The sequence below is a fragment of the Ixodes scapularis genome, unplaced genomic scaffold, assembly GCF_016920785.2.
Source record: "Ixodes scapularis isolate PalLabHiFi unplaced genomic scaffold, ASM1692078v2 PGA_scaffold12__126_contigs__length_90152505, whole genome shotgun sequence".
Classification (NCBI taxonomy): Eukaryota; Metazoa; Arthropoda; class Arachnida; order Ixodida; family Ixodidae; genus Ixodes; species Ixodes scapularis.
This window is the reverse complement of record NW_024609838.1, coordinates 36,878,150-36,897,486: the sequence shown is the minus strand read 5'-3', so window position 1 is coordinate 36,897,486 and position 19,337 is coordinate 36,878,150. Positions and strand designations below refer to the sequence as shown.

The 19,337-nt window shown below is 45.1% G+C and overlaps 1 non-coding gene across 1 annotated transcript; it reads left to right on the top strand.

The window, feature by feature from the left end:
- Positions 1-2,797: 2,797 nt before the first annotated feature.
- On the top strand, positions 2,798-3,013 carry LOC121835394. Its single transcript, XR_006077600.1, has one exon. It is a non-coding gene; the product is annotated as a small nucleolar RNA U3 (small nucleolar RNA).
- The last annotated feature ends 16,324 nt before the right edge of the window (positions 3,014-19,337 follow it).

Sequence of the window (19,337 nt, the reverse complement as noted above, 5' to 3'; positions counted from 1 at the left end):
AGTCTACCCAGATATGCTGGAAATTTGGTGCGGACTGGTGGCAAAAGTGCAAAGCAGGAACGGGGATTAAATGTGGGAGGTTCGAATGGACCTTTTTCGAGTGTTTCGAGTAAGGAGCGAGTGCCTCCTTGGGGGTTATCTGCGAACCACAAATGATGGGCAGCCAAGCATTCATCCACCCGTCAGAACACATTGGCACCGTGCATTTTTATTGGTTTGGATTGCTTTTCATGCTTCACAACACCGATGCATCGGTAGTGCTCCACACTACCGATGCTCAAAAAAAAAGAAGAATCGTCGACAAATACGAAATGCGCGCAGAGATACGGTCGCTGACAGGTTTAGAGCGAAGTGGAAGCTCCTCCCAACTCTTTCCACTTTAGTAGAGCGAGCGCGGGAGCGGAGGTCGCCTCCTCTCCAGCTTTCGCTCCGCTAGAAGTGGAAAGAGGTGGAAGGAGCTGCCCCCGAACTTTTATTGAACTGTCACCGACTAGATACGATTTTCGTTTTCCTTTGTTCTCAATCCCGTGGGTTCCGTATCTGGTATGCGGGACGAAAAAAAATATAAAACATTCTACCCCGGAATATGCGAGAAAATGTAGGTTAGGCAAAACAAGAATGTGTGGCAATCACGCATTTATCGTGAACGCCTTCCAGCGGCGTGTATATATCAAAACGATGCTTTAACCCATATCAGAAGTGACGACATTCAAGATGCCTGCGCCCTTGTTGGAGAGGTGTGCGGGTGCCGACAACTTTGGTCATGTGGGACAATGCCCTTGGAAAATTGTGACAGTTCGAGGCAAAGGTCCGGATGTGGATTGAGGGAGATACGCATGCTCAGAGGCTTACTGCGAAAAAGGCCCGTTGTGAAGAGGTACCGCACTAAAAACAGTAACGTTATGGCTACAGCTTATAAGGCGACGACGTGCCATATAGACCTCTTTCGACAAATACGTGCCGATGATTAGAAGGTTGGAACCATTGCACAATGGCGGAACAACTGACGTCGTGGAACGTCCAAGTCGTTCCATAAAATAGCGGACATCGGAGCGCTGCCAACGCTAGGGGCCGACGATCCAATAAAGCAGCAGCGTTGAAAGTGCAACGTCACTGCGCTCATCATCTTTTTCTGGAGCCAGTGACAAATGCGCCCTTTGCGTGTACACTATTGACACTCACTTCCCACCCCCCCCCCCCCCAAGTCTATTCTACAACGCCTACACACACACACAAACCTTTTTCTGCGGGTGTTTTTTTTTTTTTTTTGTTTACTCAGACGAAATGGATAAAGTGGGCCGTGACATTGCGGCTTTAGTCCGCTATTGTGCAGGGTTTCCACAGCTGCCCACAGAGGGTAGTATTTACAAAGGGTTCTATAAAGTCGAATAAAGAAAATTGTGAAAGGCAGCTGGAAGATGTCCAATGTGGCTCCATGTTTTCGGTATATACCGATTATAAACCCAGCCGGTTTTGCAATAATCGGGGTAAATCCTTGAACAAGAGAAGGCCAAACTTCATAAAAAGAACTTTTAATTGTGTGTTAAATTTTGTACTGAGTTGGAACACAGCCAGCAATGAGGTGTCAGCAAAGGCTTCTTTTGTTCGTGAACCGCACCCCTTGTTTCGTTTTCTTGTCTTATCGGTACCGGATAATTTTATTAATTAGTTTCCCGCTCACGTTTTCTGGGGGGTTAGTATATCACCTGCCAGCGCCATGTTTTTGTTGTTTTTTTCTTGTCAGAGCACGTTTTTACAAAAGCCATTTCTGTTTTTACGCAGAATTGAGCTTACACCGAAACACACACTCTATAAGAAAATAAACCTCATAAGAACATCATCAAATTCAAAGAAAATAAACTCTAAAATAGCGTAAGTACCGCAATTTAAAGCCATTAGATCAACAAAATGTCTTTGATTTTTCTGATCCTCATCGTCGACACCAATAAAAAAGCAATTCTTCCTTCCTTTCATGAAAAAGGCGTGCTTATTGCCGTTTTAAAGACGGCACATACACGCCCACACAAACACACACACACACACACAAACAAGTTGAATACAATTGTAGCACGTTACTAAGAGCTAAGCTCGAGCTTTCCGTGCATATCAAGGTTATTAAAATATTTTAAAGAGGTGCCACGTAAGGACTTGACGTAATCTTACCAAAAGTCTTCAAAAGGAGATAGCTGAGTATTTTTTTAATTATTCTACAATACAGTAATAAGATGTCTTTAGAGAGGGTTAAAAAAGGATTGTAGTGCTTCAGTGCAGAGTCTGACAAGTGACAAAATAGCGAGCGCTCAAACATGCGGTTCCTGACAAGAAAAAAAAATACAAAAAAGTCCACTTTTGCAGCCTCATTCGTTTGAAGAACGGTCCCAAACATCATTTTGGCCAAAATTACATGTTCGACCCCAAACTGTGATTTAATTTAGATAAAAATAGGTATCTGTCGCATACACAAAATCGCCGAAGAGGGGATTACTTGGCCATGTGTCAAGTCTACACTGCTACGCAACACGGAAGATCGCCCGACTATATCGTGTCTCGAAGGATCTCCGTGTGTTCTGCATTGGCAGAAACAATTATTTTACACTTCAATGCGAAATAAGCTAGATAAAATATATGCATTGACTAAGAGGTTGCAGCATAAACACATCTTCAAAAGGAGTGATTGAACAAAACGACATATGCTATGATGGAATATAGAGAACTTTTCGAAAAATCTTACCGACTCACCGGCCCGACCACCTACCCCAACCGCATAGCGCCTACTTTCAGTGAGGTTTGTAAGTTTAAGATCATGCTTCATAGGATCATTTCTATAGGCTGATCGCCGAGTTTCTACCGTAAACTCGGCACACTCTCAACCACGATGATGAGTCGTAGGGTCTCCATCTGAGCGCGAAGCCGGTCAGGTGACTTGGGTTTCCTGCCTGAGTTCCTGCCATTGATGACCGTTCCCACCGGGTTTGGACGCTCGGTGGGAGGGTGGAGATTCATTCTGAGTGGCTGAGAGCACCTTTTTAAAAATAAACAAAAATCAGAATCTGGAGTGTTGTTCTTCTCGCCTATTTTCTAGTTCCTAGTCTAGAGCGTAGACATTGACTCTCCAGAAAAAAGTGGAAACCCTCCGTCGCATGGGTGCTGCCATCTTGGATTCACGTAGCGTTCCCGCGATTAGGTTATGACAACTTGTCACTCCGCTTTCCCCTCCGCTCCTTGGCGGATGCATTACACTTTTAGTGGACCGTGTTTCCCCCTCCGGTAACCCTCCGCTACGAAGAACCCGCCACTGCGCCTGTGCGCCGATGACCTTGGCTGTAGAGTTCCGGGGAGCGGAGGGGGAAACACGGTCTACTAACACTCCCTATTGTGGTCGTATTTGCTGTCGCGGTTCATCGCATTTTTTTTTTATTTCATCCGGAACGTGTCGTTTGACACTTATATTTACTACCAGTTTTGCCATCATTACCTGCAGAGCTTTCGCAGTTCATTTTGCAACGATGATGTGTGTTGTGTACGAGGAGGTTACATGAGGCACAAGAATCAACGTTAGCACTGATGCAGATTGAGTAGGTAGGTTACTCTAAGACAACACGATGGTTCAAACTTTAAAGGTCAGTTACTAATAAAAACTCACGTATGCTTACTAACAAGGGTGGAACATTCGGAATAAGAAGCGCAAGGTATATTTATGATCGTGCATTTAGAATTTGAAGGAAGGCAACAAAACTAGTCAACGTAATGAGTCACTATTTGTGCTCCCTGAAATCATCGTCGTTCGTATTGATGTTGGAATGAAAACAGTAGCTTTTGATTATACGGGTGAACTCGAACGTTTAACTAGCATTTTATCTGATTGCAGGGATACCTGTATACGTCAACATCGGGAGGTTTGTTTGCTCATAATATCAAACCTACCTTTTTTTTGACGTTCTAAATCGAGCGATATAACCGTTCGCTTGATGAGTTTATTAATAAATTTTAAAATATAATATACCTCTCATCAGTCCCATGCATGCAGTCTTTGTAGTGTCATATTGATTTTCTTAAGATAACAGCTGAATTAAATTTATTTTAACACAAAGGTTGGAACGTCCCGCATAGGAATCTGTCAGAATTGACTTGAGAGCAGAGGTCGGCATTTTAGGTAGCCCTCACTCACCCTAACCCTCACAGCCACACTCACCTAAGCCCCTCACTCACCCTCACCCTCACAGCTACACTCACTTTCAGCCCCTCACTCACCCTCACCCTCACAGTCACACTCACCTTCAGCCCTTCACTCACCCTCACTGAACCTCACGGCCCTCACGCACTCACCGCCCTCACGGCCCTCACGCCCCTCACGGCCCTCACCGCTCTCACGGCCCTCACGCCCCTCACTCACTCATGGCCCTCACGAAACTCACCGCCCTCACGGCCCTCACCGCCCTCACCGCCCTCACCGCCCTCACCGCCCTCACCGCTCTCACGACCCCCACGCACTCATAGCCCTCACGCCGCTCACCGCCCTCAAAGCCCTCACGGCCCTCACCGCCCTCACGGCCCTCACGCCACTCACCGCGCTCACGCCACTCACCGCCCTCACGCCACTCACCGCCCTCACGCCACTCACATCTCTCACGCCCCTCACGCACTGATGGCCATCAAGCCACTCAGGCCAGCTTCAGATGGGGCAATTTCGCCCAGAAACTTTACGTCGCAACACCAGCAACGCGGGCCGCCCGTGATCACACGCAGCAACCAATTGCTGCAATTTGCCATCGTCATCATAAAATTTTATTTTTCTTGCACTATTTAGACACAATTACGCGTTATAAACGTGTTTTTATGCATTTAAATCTCGTTAAGAATACTAATGCACCTTTTTGAAACAGTTTATTTCCAAAAAACGATCGATTTCAAACCAGAACCAAGTCTTTCGGTGTTATCATCACCGGCACGAGGTATCACGTGAAAATATTGCGTCCCTGATTGGATGCAGCCGCTTCAAACGTATTCGAATTGCTCCGAGTTGCTTGCTTATTTCGAGCCGGACCCGATCTCAGCAATTCGTGTCGATCTAGGGAAAGCTAGAGAACAACCCGTCATTAACACCAAAATTGCTGAGAAAGATGCTCGATCTGAAGGGGGCCTCACGCACTCACCGCCCTCACGCACTCATGGTTCTCACACACCTCATGCACTCACCGCCTTCACGGCCCTCACGGCCCTCACGCCTCTCATGCCACTCACTGCCCTCACGCACTCACCGCCCTCACACCACTCACACGCTCATGGCCCTCACGCCACTCACCGCCCTCACGCACTCATGGCCCTCATACCCCTCACCGCCCTCACCGCCCTCAGGGCCCTCACGGCCCTCACCGCCCTCACGGCCCTCACCGCCCTCACAGCCCTCACGGCCCTCACCCACCCTCACACTCATGAATTTTCCTGGTTCAGAAACTCACTCACCCTCACCTTACAAGTGAATATGAGGGTGAGTGAGGGTGAGTGAGGGCCCTCATGAGTGAGGTTTGCCGAGGTATGCTTGAGAGTGCCTGATGTTCTTAACATACCACGTCCAAAAAATCCTTCTGCAAGAAAATCACCCGAGTGCAGCGTTACCTATGGCGAAGAGAGGTTTGGTTTCAGTGACTGGCGACGACAATACGAAGAGTATCTGTTCAAACAGATACAAATCTGTCTACATAAGTCTTTAAAGTGGCCTTCGGCGTTCGAGCTCAGCGAAACTTGCCGATCTTTTCTCTTGAGCCCTTCAGTTTTATTTGACTTCTATAGAACATGAGTGTCAGACTTAATTTTACTGGTCTGTCAGTAATCAGGCACCTTGAGTACGACGTAAGTAAGCAAGTGGCCATATCACAAACCGTTTTTTTTTGTTTTTTTTCTGAGGTCAATATTGGGATATGTTTTTACTTATTACATTAGCAATGCCGGTAGTTAAAAACAAATTAATACATTGCACTAGTACTGCTTAGGCATTCGATTTGGGCTCGTTACAATCAATGCTTCGACATGCATTTGTGTAGTGGCGCGTACCTTATCGCCCATACGACGGGAGTAGCGCGCCCCGTGCTCTGCCAACCCCAGCTACGTTAAAAAAAATTGGCAGCATATAATCGGCTTCAGATCACGTGGCCAGTTTTTTGGATGCAAGCTGAGGGATTAAACGGTGTTCATTTTTCTCGGAGTTCTTCTGCGACTACCACTTCGTGGAGAAAAAAAACAAAAAAACAACGTGTGTCTCTTATGTTAGAACCTTTCCGGAAGTCAGTCTACCCACCCTGGGCAGACCTAAGCCCGACGCTCTAATGGCAGAACTGCGCAGTTCCTCCACTCCAAAAAAGTCGAACGTTCGAAAGTTCGAAAGCATTGTGCCATAGCCTCCGCTATACTCACAAAGCCTGGCAGTTCGATGACGGAGCCACAGTCTTAGAAAAAAGGATCAGTATAGTCCTCCCTAAAGGGAGGAACGATTTTGAAACACATGTTCCTTCAGAAAGAGAGAAACTTTAGTCCCTGAAAGAAGGGTAGCAAAGTTCCTCCGTCGCCTGCATCTCATTATGGCGGCCACGAATCGACCAAATCGAGCTCAGTAAGGCTTAACGAGAACACTAAGTCTATTGCACGGGGCGAAAGGAGCAGCAAATAAAAACGTAACACGAGCTTTCCGCGAAATGTATTTGTTTCGAAAGCCGGCTTCTCCCTGCAGGAAAAGAACCTTACGTTTTGAAAGCACGCAGTCACTCAGTCTTCTCATCGGCAGCGTTGCGATGTTAAACGGAGACAACCGGCACCCAGTTATTTCGTGCACTTTGTCGTACCTTTGCTATTCCTCAAACCACAATTCCTTCGTCAACCGCACATCGCGGAGGAGTGATGAACCATTCGCCCGCAAAACCAAAAGCTGCTCCAAAAAAACAGCCAATCCGAAGCAGCCTCTTGGCTGATTTCAGCACGGTAACAAGGAATTATGGCGTAGGCCGCGTAGCGTAAAAAAAGGTTAAATCGCTTGCCACCAGCAGAGTAATTGGAAGTAGCTAGGCTAGGTGGCGCTAGGTACCGTCCAATTCATGTTCTACAAAAAATATATTTATTTTCTCATGCAACCATTGCGCTTTTGGGGTCATCGGGAACCTCTATTATACACACGTGTAGACACATTACGCATACTACAGGCATCAGCTGAACATACATTGAGCGCATACAAATACATGGCACATACAAGCATCAATACAACGGTGCACTGACCCGATCACTACACCCAAGCTGTGCATTTCCGTCTTTTATACTGGTCGATTTGAAAGTACGGAATTTCTCGGTGAGTGCCTAAGCAATAAAAAATATTCCCAGCATGTTGATTTTTTTTTCCAGCAATATCATACCTCTGAGTATGTTTAATGGCGCAGGGGATGAATCTCTTAATAAAAGAAACCGCTCGATCATGCCTTAATTATTGGAAAGCCAATAAATCGAGCTGCTCCCATGCGGTTCTAAGCCATGAGTTTGTTTCCCCGCAGAGCACTTTGTAGCCAGTATTTCTATTGTTGTGTTTGTTTTTCTATTTGTGCTGTTCGCGTACGGCTGCAATGGCCGTCTTGAATTAATCTCTGTAGAGCGGATATTCACTCAGCTGAAAGGGATGCTTCACGGAAAGAGAAATCGCTTTTCTATCAACCTTAATGCAGCCAAAGCCGCGACTTGCGGCAGGTGTTAAGTGTACAGAGCCACACCGTGGCGAGCTCGAAAACGTCTAGCGCTCATCCAAGCGCGCCACTTGGAGGGCAAGTTTCTCCAGGAACCGTAGTATATAAAAACAGCAAAATAAAGAACAGTTTTTTTTATTTGTTTATTTTACCTCCTATTATTTTTTAATGCTAAAATTCCACTGTAAGTATTGTACTTTCCGTCATAATTTCGTACTGTTTAGTCCTTTTCCCACAGCGGAATCACTCTCGGGGGCCGACAGCCACATTGGCCACTGTACGATAGGAGCTTACCGTTCAGACCAGCGTCCCAACATGACTATCCGCACGTCGATCGATTGCACCTAATCCCTCAAGTGGTCTTAAACTCTTAAACGATCACGGCCCGACCAGCGGCATCAATGACCCACAGCTTACGTCATCTCATCTTGTTACACCACTGATACGCGAACACAGGGTCACATTGGCGATAATTCCAGTCTTCCGTTCACAGCGCACAACACTGACATCACGATAATGCTGCTATGTTGCTTTTTTTCAGACGTAAAACTTTACTGCATTTACTTTACGGCAGTTTCAGACGTAAAACTTTACTGCATTCGGCATCTTTCTGTGCGTATGTAATCACCAACGTAATTAATCATGTGCAGTAAAAGATCTGAAACCTCGTACATTTAGTTTCTGCATCTTTTTTTTTTTTTTGTGTGTGCATCCTCATTGTCTTCTCTGACCACGCCGAAAGTAAAGAGAGGTGTCTGAACGGTGCCACCTCGACCCCGAAAAAGTGTGCAAAATTTTCGCTCCCATTTCTGCCATCAGGTGCCGTCAGTGCCGCCAGATAGCCCAGCATGACCGAGCTCGAGCTATACGGGATACGTGGAGCATGACCGTAGTACGTGGAGCTATACGGAATACACGGAGGAACTGAAGCGACTTCACGTGCAACATTCAGCGAAGGACCGATGTAGAAGACGAAAGAGAAAACGTTGGTGGGACCCGGAAGTACAAGCCTCCATGGGGCTACGACTGGAGCTGAGCAGGCTAAGTGGGCCAGTTGGAACATGTCTAACTAGAAAAGGCGCCTAAATAGACGTGGACACGAGAAAGGAGGGACACCACAAAACGCTGGTTAAAACTGAACGTTACTTGAAAACACATTCCCTATTTGAACATGCAATCGGGCTCCCAACACAAAAAGGCAACCTTTTCCCCAGTTAAGTGCACCGACCATCCGCTTACGTAGCTCGTGAACAACGAAAAAGCAAGAGTCAACAACAAAAGGGCAAAAACAGAGGTACGTGTTCAGAAACACACAGCGCAGTACATTGATTGTGCATCGTCAGTTGGCTACTAAATACCCATGACTTACGCTAGAGCGTACGTCGGGAAATCCGGGAGGTGATTAACTGACAGGGCACGTGAGCATGACCTATTCGTCAGAAGCTGCCCATCCGGCAATCTCGATATTTATTCTGACAGGTGCCCTTTTGTGCCTAATCCTGAAGGTAAAAAAAATATTTCTTGAAAAATTAAAAAATAAAATTGGGAGAAAAGTATGAGGCTTATTGTATAACAGTGAAGGGCAAGGTTAATTGCGTAAGTGGACCGTAGGTGCACTTACGCAACAAACCCAGTTTTTCTCAGTTAAGCGCACCGTCGGTGCACTTAACTGAGCAAGGGTTTGCTTTTCTGAGTTGGGAGCCTGATTGCTCGCAAATATAGGGAGTGTTTTCAATATACGTTTTCAGGTCTGAATAGCTCTTGGTTCTGTCATGGAGGGCTTAGCGACGAAGTTCCAATAAAGCGGCACATGTACGAGATGCAGAAGCAACCCCAAAACAAAAAAGTACAGGAAAAAATTTACGTAGGCTAACCTGGACATAACGAGAGACATCTACACAAGTGGTAAAGATGCGCCCAAAAAGTTCAAGAGGTACCTAAGAACTCGGAACAGCGACAAATTATCTTCAATGAGGACACAAGGCTGATCACGGAGAGACCAAAACAAAACCTTACAGACTACTTGGTAGAGGTGTTCTCGACTCCGAGAACAGTGCCACTTCAAGAACTTCAAGCTATCTGCCCTGAACAGACTTCAGGCTACCGGACAACATTAACAATGCGACAATCGGCAGAGTGTCAGCGATACGCGCGCTCACTCACATAAAGAGCAATTCCGCCCAGGAATTAGACTAGGTACCAGCAACCGTCCTCAAAGACTTGAGGAAATGTCTTGGGAATCAACGCGCAGAAATATAAAGGGCTGCGACCCTCGGTACTTCAGAAACTATGGGTCACTAACCGTGACTAGCACACACACACACACACACATTTATATATATATATATATATATATATATTGTTAGGACGAAAGAAGAAGCTGGATTTCGACCGGTACCCGCAGATCTCGTGCAGCACAAGAAGCTCGTGCTGTGCTCGGCCGTTGCTCGAACCGTTATATTGGCGACGCCACTGTAATCGCTCCTCGCTCATTGTATAAACCCCATCTATTCATCAACAGTCTTCCAATATATATATATATATATATATATATATATATATATATATATATATATATATATATATATATATATATATATATATATATATATATATATATATATATATATATAAGTTTTGCCCACATCATGAAGGAGCGCATGACCGCAAGGGCTGAGGAAGAGTCTCCATGCAGAACTTCAAGGAGGCTTTGTACGCGGACATCCATTGGATGATGAACTGCCTAACCCAATGTATCAAAGTGACCAAAAAGTGAAATGGGGGTCTTCTATGCTGTTTTCTAAAAACATCGCAGAGGCGTTAAATAATGTTTATTATGCCCAGCGTATTGACGAACCAAAACAGTCAATCGGCGCCCCGAGTAGACCGCACTCATTCACCGTCTATATCATGGCAACACGGTCAAGGCACAGATAGGTGAGGCCAACTCTGAGGAAGTGGTGGTGTCGAGAGGACTACGCCAGGGATGCCCGCTATTTGCCCTGTTGTAAATGCATGTTTTACGTAAAGGTCTTAGAGAAGCAACTCACACGATTGAGACTAGACCTCACATTGCTTCACATGAAGCATAGAGGCGACGTCAGATGGGTGCTGCTGGAATGACTTATGCCGACGATGACCCGCTGACAAAGAAATCGGTGTGCGACATGCAACAGCTCCTTGACATATGCACCAAGGAGGCTACAAAGCTTGGCTTGAAATTCACACCAAACAACTCAGCAGCTATGGCATTTGCAGAATCGCACGAGTCAACACTAACCGCTCATTCACACTGGAAGTGGATCCGCGTTCGCAAAGCGGCCGCGAACGCGGTTGTATAAAGATCCAGTACAATTGCACGCGCACTCGATGACATCAAGTGCGCGTGCAATCGCACTGAATCTTTATACAACCGCGTTCGCAACCGCTTTGCGAACGCGGATCCGCTTCCAGTGTGAGTGAGCGGTTAAAGCTATTTGACTTGGTGGAAATAGTGCCCCAGTACTTCACTCGTATAAATACTTGGGTATCACGCTGTCAAGCTCCGAAGACGTTATCTGCAAATGCATCACAGCCACTTCGGCCAAGCAGCCATCTGAGGAGCTAACGTACCCCGAAAACGCCGCATCTGGTATTGTAACAAGTCTCTGGAGCTCTGGAAGGCAGTAGTAGTATCAGGAATGGTATTTGCCAATGGAGGGGTGTGTTCCAGCAGATATACGAGCCCATATGGAGCGTTAGCTATGAGAGGTTGTTCATCGGACCCTAGGACGCCACGAGGCAGTCGCAAACGAGGCCGTAGAACCTCCAGAGGTGACAGCAAGATAGCCTACGACGAACGGCTTCGCCATATGGAGAGCGGCTGCTGGGCGAAAAAAAGTTTCACCTACACCCACTGAATTGGGTCGCAGACCCGTTAGCAGAAGCGCCTCTATCGGCTCAAACGCATGTGCGGACTCTTTACTGACCTCGTGCAAGCGTCGACGGTCAGACCGGGAGTCAGAGGTCCGGAAGAAGGCTCACGACCAAGAGACCCATCAGTGGATCTAAAATGTCCATACCAAGTCGACGATAGATGTGTACGTGACATATAAGCTGACCATTGTTTTAAGTACTCGGCTGTATGACAACAGACTTGGCGGTCATCTGCTGTTTGACACCCAACAGGAGACCCTACGGACGGTGCCTTACAGACGGCGATTCGACAACGTTGTGACCACGAGTGTGTGCAGGACGTGTGGGGCTCTGCAAACCATGGCTCACATCATTCTAGATTGTTCGATTCTTAAAACTACTCGGCTACAGGACAGTGGCTCACAACCTCGGAGCCCTATGGCGCTCGCTGAGGTGTTGAGCCTCCCTGTACCAACAAAAAAACAGCGGCAACCCAAAATAACAAGTCGAGAGCAACCAGACAGCACTGCTGCAAAGTCAAAGGTGACCCCCAACGGCCCCCACAACCCTACTGTAGAGGCCACGAAAAAGAAACTAGAGAAAGGGTGCAGAAAGGTTCACTTCAGGGCAGTGGCGTCACTGGGGGCATCGGCTACGGCGCAGTGGCCCGCGGCGGCACCCCCCCCCCCCCCCCCCCCTTGTAACGCCACTGCTTCAGGGGCCCGTAAAAGGAAAATGCAATGATTTTTGTACTTTGTGCGAAAACCGCTTAATATGAATCCCGCACATTATTTATCAATGACACGCGCGTTCGTTTTTAGCCACACGCAATAGAAGTCGCAGAAAAAAATCATAGTAAAACAAGCAGCGTTCTTTCCTCAACTCGCCCCCATAACAAGCAGCCACGGGATCTGGAGCCGATTATATGCCGACAGTGTTGACCACAGCCACGCACTGGAGTTGGCAAGGCACAAGACACGCGCTGAGTTCCAAATTTTGTTATGGTTCGGCTACTGTCGTCATTGCAGCGATTAGACGCGGGCCACTACCAAAATGCTTGTAGAGTTATTGATGATCGCGAGCCCAATTCGAGGGATCAAGCGATTCTTAGGTCCACTCCATGAGCCGCGTTCAAATATAGTCACTGGGGGGTACTGGACCACCCCCCCCCCTCCCCAGTTACGTCATAAATTTTGAAATTCCTTGAAATCACACTTCAACAAAGGAGTAACTGGTCAGTGGCTTTTTGTGCAAGTATTCTTGGGTTCCACTATACTCAGCTTCATCTTAAGTCAAGACGCGTAGGGACATAGAATCCCTACTGATATGGAGAAATTGAGCAAACTAATTGAAAACCTGGTGTCCAATGACAAATATCAAAATGATACACGCGATAGGTCAAGCGCTATGGTTCAGCGATCGACGAACCAAAGCAAAAGGTGTTCGCTCTGGAGAAGCAAATGCGGGAAATATATGTAACTAAGGAAAAGCTTACCATGGTCGAATCTACTAAAAAAATGGTTTCTGTGTATGTTTATACAGCGTAGAGCTTGGTTGGCCTTAGCGGGCGACGAGTCTCCCAGCTGTAGATGAGGAATTTGGCCAGTGCAATACAACCGCTATAGCCTAGGGTCTTTAACGTGCACCACGCAGTGATACACGACCGCACGCCGATATGAAGCTCCTCTATACCGAAATAGGCAGGGGTTGGGATTGAATCAAGGATCCTGGGTTCTGCAGCGAGAGCTTTCGCTTTATGTGCTCCGAGCTGGGGCCCTAATCTGGATATTTGGCAAAAAAGTCGGCGAGAAATCTGGCGGCCGTTTTTGGCCAATTCCGCACTTGACCTTGGCGCCTGCCAATCAGAGCCGCCGGATTTTTTGCCGACTTTTTTGCCAAGTGTCTACATTAATGCCCCTGGTGTGCGCTAGCCCACTCGACCACCGATCCCCCAATCGTATCTATACTATACACAAGGTCGGAAGGGAAATCTGTCACGCTCATGACGAAATCGACGCCCTGGACTTTGGGATCGGCGATTTTAACACCACAATAAGGCGGAACAACTTGTTATTATCCCAGAGAAACAAAATGACACGTAAAAAAAGACGGCTAACCACAAAAAAAAAAATCATTACTCCTGGGTATTGAAGATGTAGAAATTGAACGCGCACATCGCGTCAGCCTCAAGCGGACGGAAACAGCTCGACCAATTGTTTTCTTAGACTACATAAGTAGAAATGAAGCACCTACCCTCTCTGAATGTGTCTATCTCGAAGAACCTTACTGCTATGGTTTGCCTCAGCCGGAGCAAATTGTGGCACTTCAGCGCGCAGTTCAGAAAAAATAACGTTAAATTCAAGCTCGAGTACCACAAACTTTGTGCTGATGGCAAGCAATACTCGTGTTGCTCCGTCAAAGACAATATTATTCTGCTCAAAAACTTTCAAACCTTTAAATTTTCCGACGACTAGACAATCTGGAAAAATATCTAGACATGAGTGTGTTTATATCAGAATGCTTGTAGCTAATTTTCTTTGTCTTTCGCCTAAGCAATGTATATTTCTGTCTACTGTGAATAACACGGCTGCTAAACTTGTTATCAGGACAGAAAAGTGGCTTAATCCGGAGATGTACGATGGAGAAATACTCTTAATCAATCATTTCATTTATTTCGGAAAGACCGCACACTTTCCCGCGGTGGCGACATACTTATCGCTATCAGCAAAACGATAGATGCGTGCCTTTCATCTTTAGAGAAAAAGCTTGAAATCTTATGGGTACGCATGAGTCACCCCCGTTGCCCATCATTGTTGGCGCCTGCTACCACCCTCCAGGCCGTGATAGTACTTTCCTTGTGAAATTGCACATATAGATGGAGCAAGCAAATGTTTTCTTTATTCCCTGGTAGCACTGTTATTTTTGGTGTAAATTTTAATTACCCCGAGGTCCAATGGAAAGATGAGGAAATTAACTCTTCTATGGCCCAATCAGAAGTGTCTAACTCCATTGACTCGATGAATAGGTACGGTTAAACTCAAACTGATATGGAACCCACAAGAAATAACTCTGTTCTGGAACTCGCTTTCACCTCGAGTGTAGATAATGTAAAATCAGTTGGTACTTTTAAGCAGATAAGCGATCACGAAGACAGTCATACTGGAAATGTCTCTGCCAGTAATAGGAAAAACAATAAACCCCCAAACCATAAACGTCTACAGTATAGTAAATGAAAATACTCTAAAAGGGTCCTTCGAGCTGGTTGCTTTATCCTACTTAACAGATTATTAACCAATACTCAAAATTTTCGGAAAACTATAAGACCAACAAGGAGGGGAGTTGATTCCCTGCCGAAACTGTTCAAGAAACTCAACGGGCTGCTCACAAACCTTAAATCAGCTACCGCCTTTAATAACCAATTGGCATGTGTATTTACCTTAGAAGGATCACCTGTACGTAGTGATCAAATATGTAGAGCACTTAACTTCTACTGTGAACCTATCCCCTTCAAGCCCAATGGTATTCCGAGTGTAATAGAAAATCTCTCCCGAAGGCTCAGCTCCTGGTGACAACCATATCTGTCCTATGGTTCTCAAACTAACAAAGAACATATCCTGCCGCCTCTCGTGTAGCTCATTCCGACAATCGCTCGACTTAACTACCCATCACGCGGACTGGAGATTAGGGAGAGCTTTACCTACGTTTAAGACCGGTAATAAAAACGACTCATCTAATTTTATGGTAATATCATTAACTAGCGTGCCTTGCAAAATTATGAAACATGTCATCTACTTTCACATTATGAACTATATGTCAGAAAATCAATTATTATATTATAATCATCATGGTTTCAAGAAGGAATATTTATGCGAGAACCACCTTTTTTAATTCGTTACGAACCTACATACAAACCTTCACTCGTGAAAGCCCACTGACGCCATCTTTATTGACAGAACACAGTTCCCCACAAGCGACTTCTGTACAAACTCTCTGAACTAAATATTCACCCTTCCGTTGTTAACTGGATAGCTGAATTCTTAAATAACCGAAAGCATTCTGTCCGCCTGGAGGGGGACCAATCACCTAACCTCCCCGTAGTATCAGATATTTCGCAGGGCAGCGTTTTGGGTTAGCTTTTATTCCTTATCTACAATTATGACATTCCCTCCATATAACGTCATCCCTGCAAGCACTTCGCAAATGATTGTGTCATTTATCGTTGTATACTAATACCGAAGAGTCTTTACTAGTGCAACAGGATTTAAATATGTTTTCAATCTGGTGTAACGCTTGGCAGATGAAGGTCAATGTAACCAATAGTAAACTATTAACATTCACTGGCCAACGAACGTCTGCAATACGTAACTATACATTACAAACTCTGCCTCTAAAAAAACGTGTCTAGCTACAAATTCCTAGAAGTAGCATTTTCCGGAAACCTTTCCTAGAATACTCACATTCATACTGTAGTCTCTAGTGCTCGTATATCTCTAAGATATAAAACGCAACCTGTACCGTACCCCACCCTGTATTAAACTACCAGCCAATAAATTCTTTGACAGGGTTAAATAGGACTACGCTTCCTTTATTAGGTGGCCGCATCAGGCTTCGCTCAAAACGAACTTCAATCACTTGAAAACAAATCATTTCGCTTCATATCCCATGACTACCCGCGGTCATCAAGCGTAACGACACTGAAAACTAACCTCGACCTTTGGCCACTGGCTGAAAGAGCTAAACTTTCTCGTCATGCTCCATAAAAATTTATTACTCCTCTTCGTCATTTCGAATCCTTTACTGCCAACTTCCATTATACATTTCCTCACGTCGTCACCACAATCTGAAAATAAACCCTCTATTTGCGAAAAGCAACAAACCTCGAAATTCCCCGCTCTCTCTTGCCTTTAACAACTGGAATTCACTTCCTGAAGCTATTGTACAAGAAAAATAACCAAGGTAAATTCCGCAATATTTGCAAGGAACATCTTAAAAGTGTTCTCGGTTAGTCGAACTGTTTATTCCAATAGTTATTTTTTACCACTTGCTTGAGTTTCCTATATTTGTTTTCAAAACATGCATCCTGGTCTGAATTAACAATAGCCATTATTCGGGAAACCTCACTAACTCTATTTATTTTCAGAGTGTACTCTTGTTTGTTTCTAAATGTAAGTTTATATTTCTTGGTTCACTCCTCATGTGATGCACTTCAGGAGAAGTGCCTTCGAGGTATTCATAATGATATGAAATAAGACGCAGCCCATGCTACGGGGTAATGAGACCAATCAGACACCGTCAAAACCGCACCATCATGGTGTCCGTCAAGGTGTCTGCCAAAAATAAACAAAAGAGGCCTAGTGACTTGCGTTTTTGACCTTGTTTGATTGGTCCCGATCCTTCTTAGCGTCGGCTGCGTCTGGACTTAAACTGAAACGAAGTATAGTACCAGTGAGCCCGTGTAAGGTGAGAAACATTCCAAGCGAATATCCTTACATGGCCCATTTATGATTCACTAGGACCCATGCTTCGGCACGAACTCACTCCGAGCCCGGCCGTTTCGAAGAAAAATTGCCGGAAGATCATCATCATCATCATTGAGGAATTGCCCTTATTCGCTCACACGTTTTTTAAGGCCACGACGTGCGCCGGGAGGTGCGCGAAACCCGAATGAAATTTCGACCAGGCTTCTGACCTTGTTCCAACAGCCCCCTCTTCCACAACTTAAACGGGCACTAAACCACTTTCTGCTATAGGGAGTATTCACCGGCGGCCATAGCTGTGTGCGCGAATTCTGAGCGTGTGCTGATGGCGAGCTTCCACAGTTCTTTTGCAACGTGCATTATGCACCCTCAAGAGTACCGGTCTTAGCAGCCTATTGATGTGAGCTCATTCAGAGCATGCGCTCTATATAGCACCCACAAATATGGCGTCCAGTGAATATTTCCTACAGTCCAGTTATGATTATAACTGGACCTATGGGCTCTAAGCATCCTAAAAAAAAGCATCATATACATGCCTGGCCAATTTCTTTATTAAAATTGATATCAAATATCAATAAGCTTGGAACTATCGCTGACAAAGGAGGGCGCTGCTGTCGGACGAGGAGCAGGGCATCTACTCGTCAAACAGCGCCTTCGTTTGTCTCAATTCTTGTTGGATTCTGGTGTGAGCAATAGTTCCCAGGTAATCGATATTTTATGCCGATTTTAATGTAGGCCTGGGCCACGTATGAATCTAGGTTGTTTTTTTTTTAGGATGCTTAGAGGGTATGAATTGAGATATGACCATAAATCTTAACTATCCCAGAAAATGATTTAGGGCCCCTTTAAGGTAAAACAAAGTATTTATCTTCCCCTAAGGCTCTAGATTCCTCAAACGCGGAGTGGGAGCCGAAACTTCGCGGAGCGCGCCGATTTGAATTTAACTACAAAACCTAGGCGTCATTGTTTTCAGAGTCCACTCGGCACGGTCCGTAAGCTTCGGCCCAACTTTGTGTTTGATGAGTCTAGGACGCCTGGCGTGTGACGACAAAAAAGAACAAACAAGCAGCAGTGACACAGAACTTACCGTTTTCATACCGTTGCTCCAAACGTAGCCACGCGTAATAAAATACTCACCCACTTATTGACGCCATCGAAGGTATCGCTACTTACGTGTGTGGCTCCGTCGACAAAAAGCAAGGAACACAAAAACGAAGTAATGACAACCACCTAGTCAACATTTCGTCTGCGTTTTATTAAGGCTGGTCATGTTAACGAGAAATAATGGTAAGAAAGACTCAACGGTTAACAGGACAGCTGCCCAAGAATCGCATAAGGGTGCATTTAGTGAAAGACACGAATTAACAGGCATAAAGAGAGATTCCCTGCGTCACGCGAAGTTTGAAAACAACTGATACGACAAGCTTATATGGGCAACAAGAATCGAGAAATAAGAACATCACAGCCTATCTACAGCGTTTCTGCTTGTGGTATCGAGCGGTCAAAAACACTCGATTTTTATTCTTCGTTTTTTTTTTTTTTAAATAATAGTAAACAGCACGACATAATTACACGTTTCAAATAACAAAACAAACCAGTCGCAAGAATGATAATGTGGTAAAACTGCTTTTTAACATAAATGAACTCATAAAATATAGACTTAAAAGCTTTTACTAAACTATAGCTTTGGGAGTGTCAGCTGTCTGAAATGAATTGAGTCTAATCGTCAAGGAACACAGTGGCAAAAGATGAAGGCATACAATTAAATAACGCTTAACGTTCCATGCTTAGACGAAAAAATAAGATATTGGTTTAAATACGTTAGGACACACCCCGAACAACACGAAAGCCAATAATTTTTCGCCTGAAAGAATTGATTAAACAAGACCAAAATTATAAGGTCTGAACAGCACATGTCAACATCTCAAAACTAGCCACAAACCCCCCAAACAAAAATAAACCATTCAGCGGGTATTTTAAAAAAGAACAAAAACGTCACCCACACGCCCATGTATCTATTTTGTACATACAACTTCGAATAAAATCATTGCAACGATTACGTTGAAAGATGGCGCTCAGCTAAAGACAAAACAAAACAGACGGTACTATGCTAATTGTTCAATTAAAACGCCTTGCCCAAACTACGCACTAACTAAAAAGTCTAAAAAGTGCCGGCCGTGGCAGTGCTGTGTGCCGTTTACTAGAGTATGCGTAACAACATCAGAACGTAAAGCTCTCGCAAACGTAA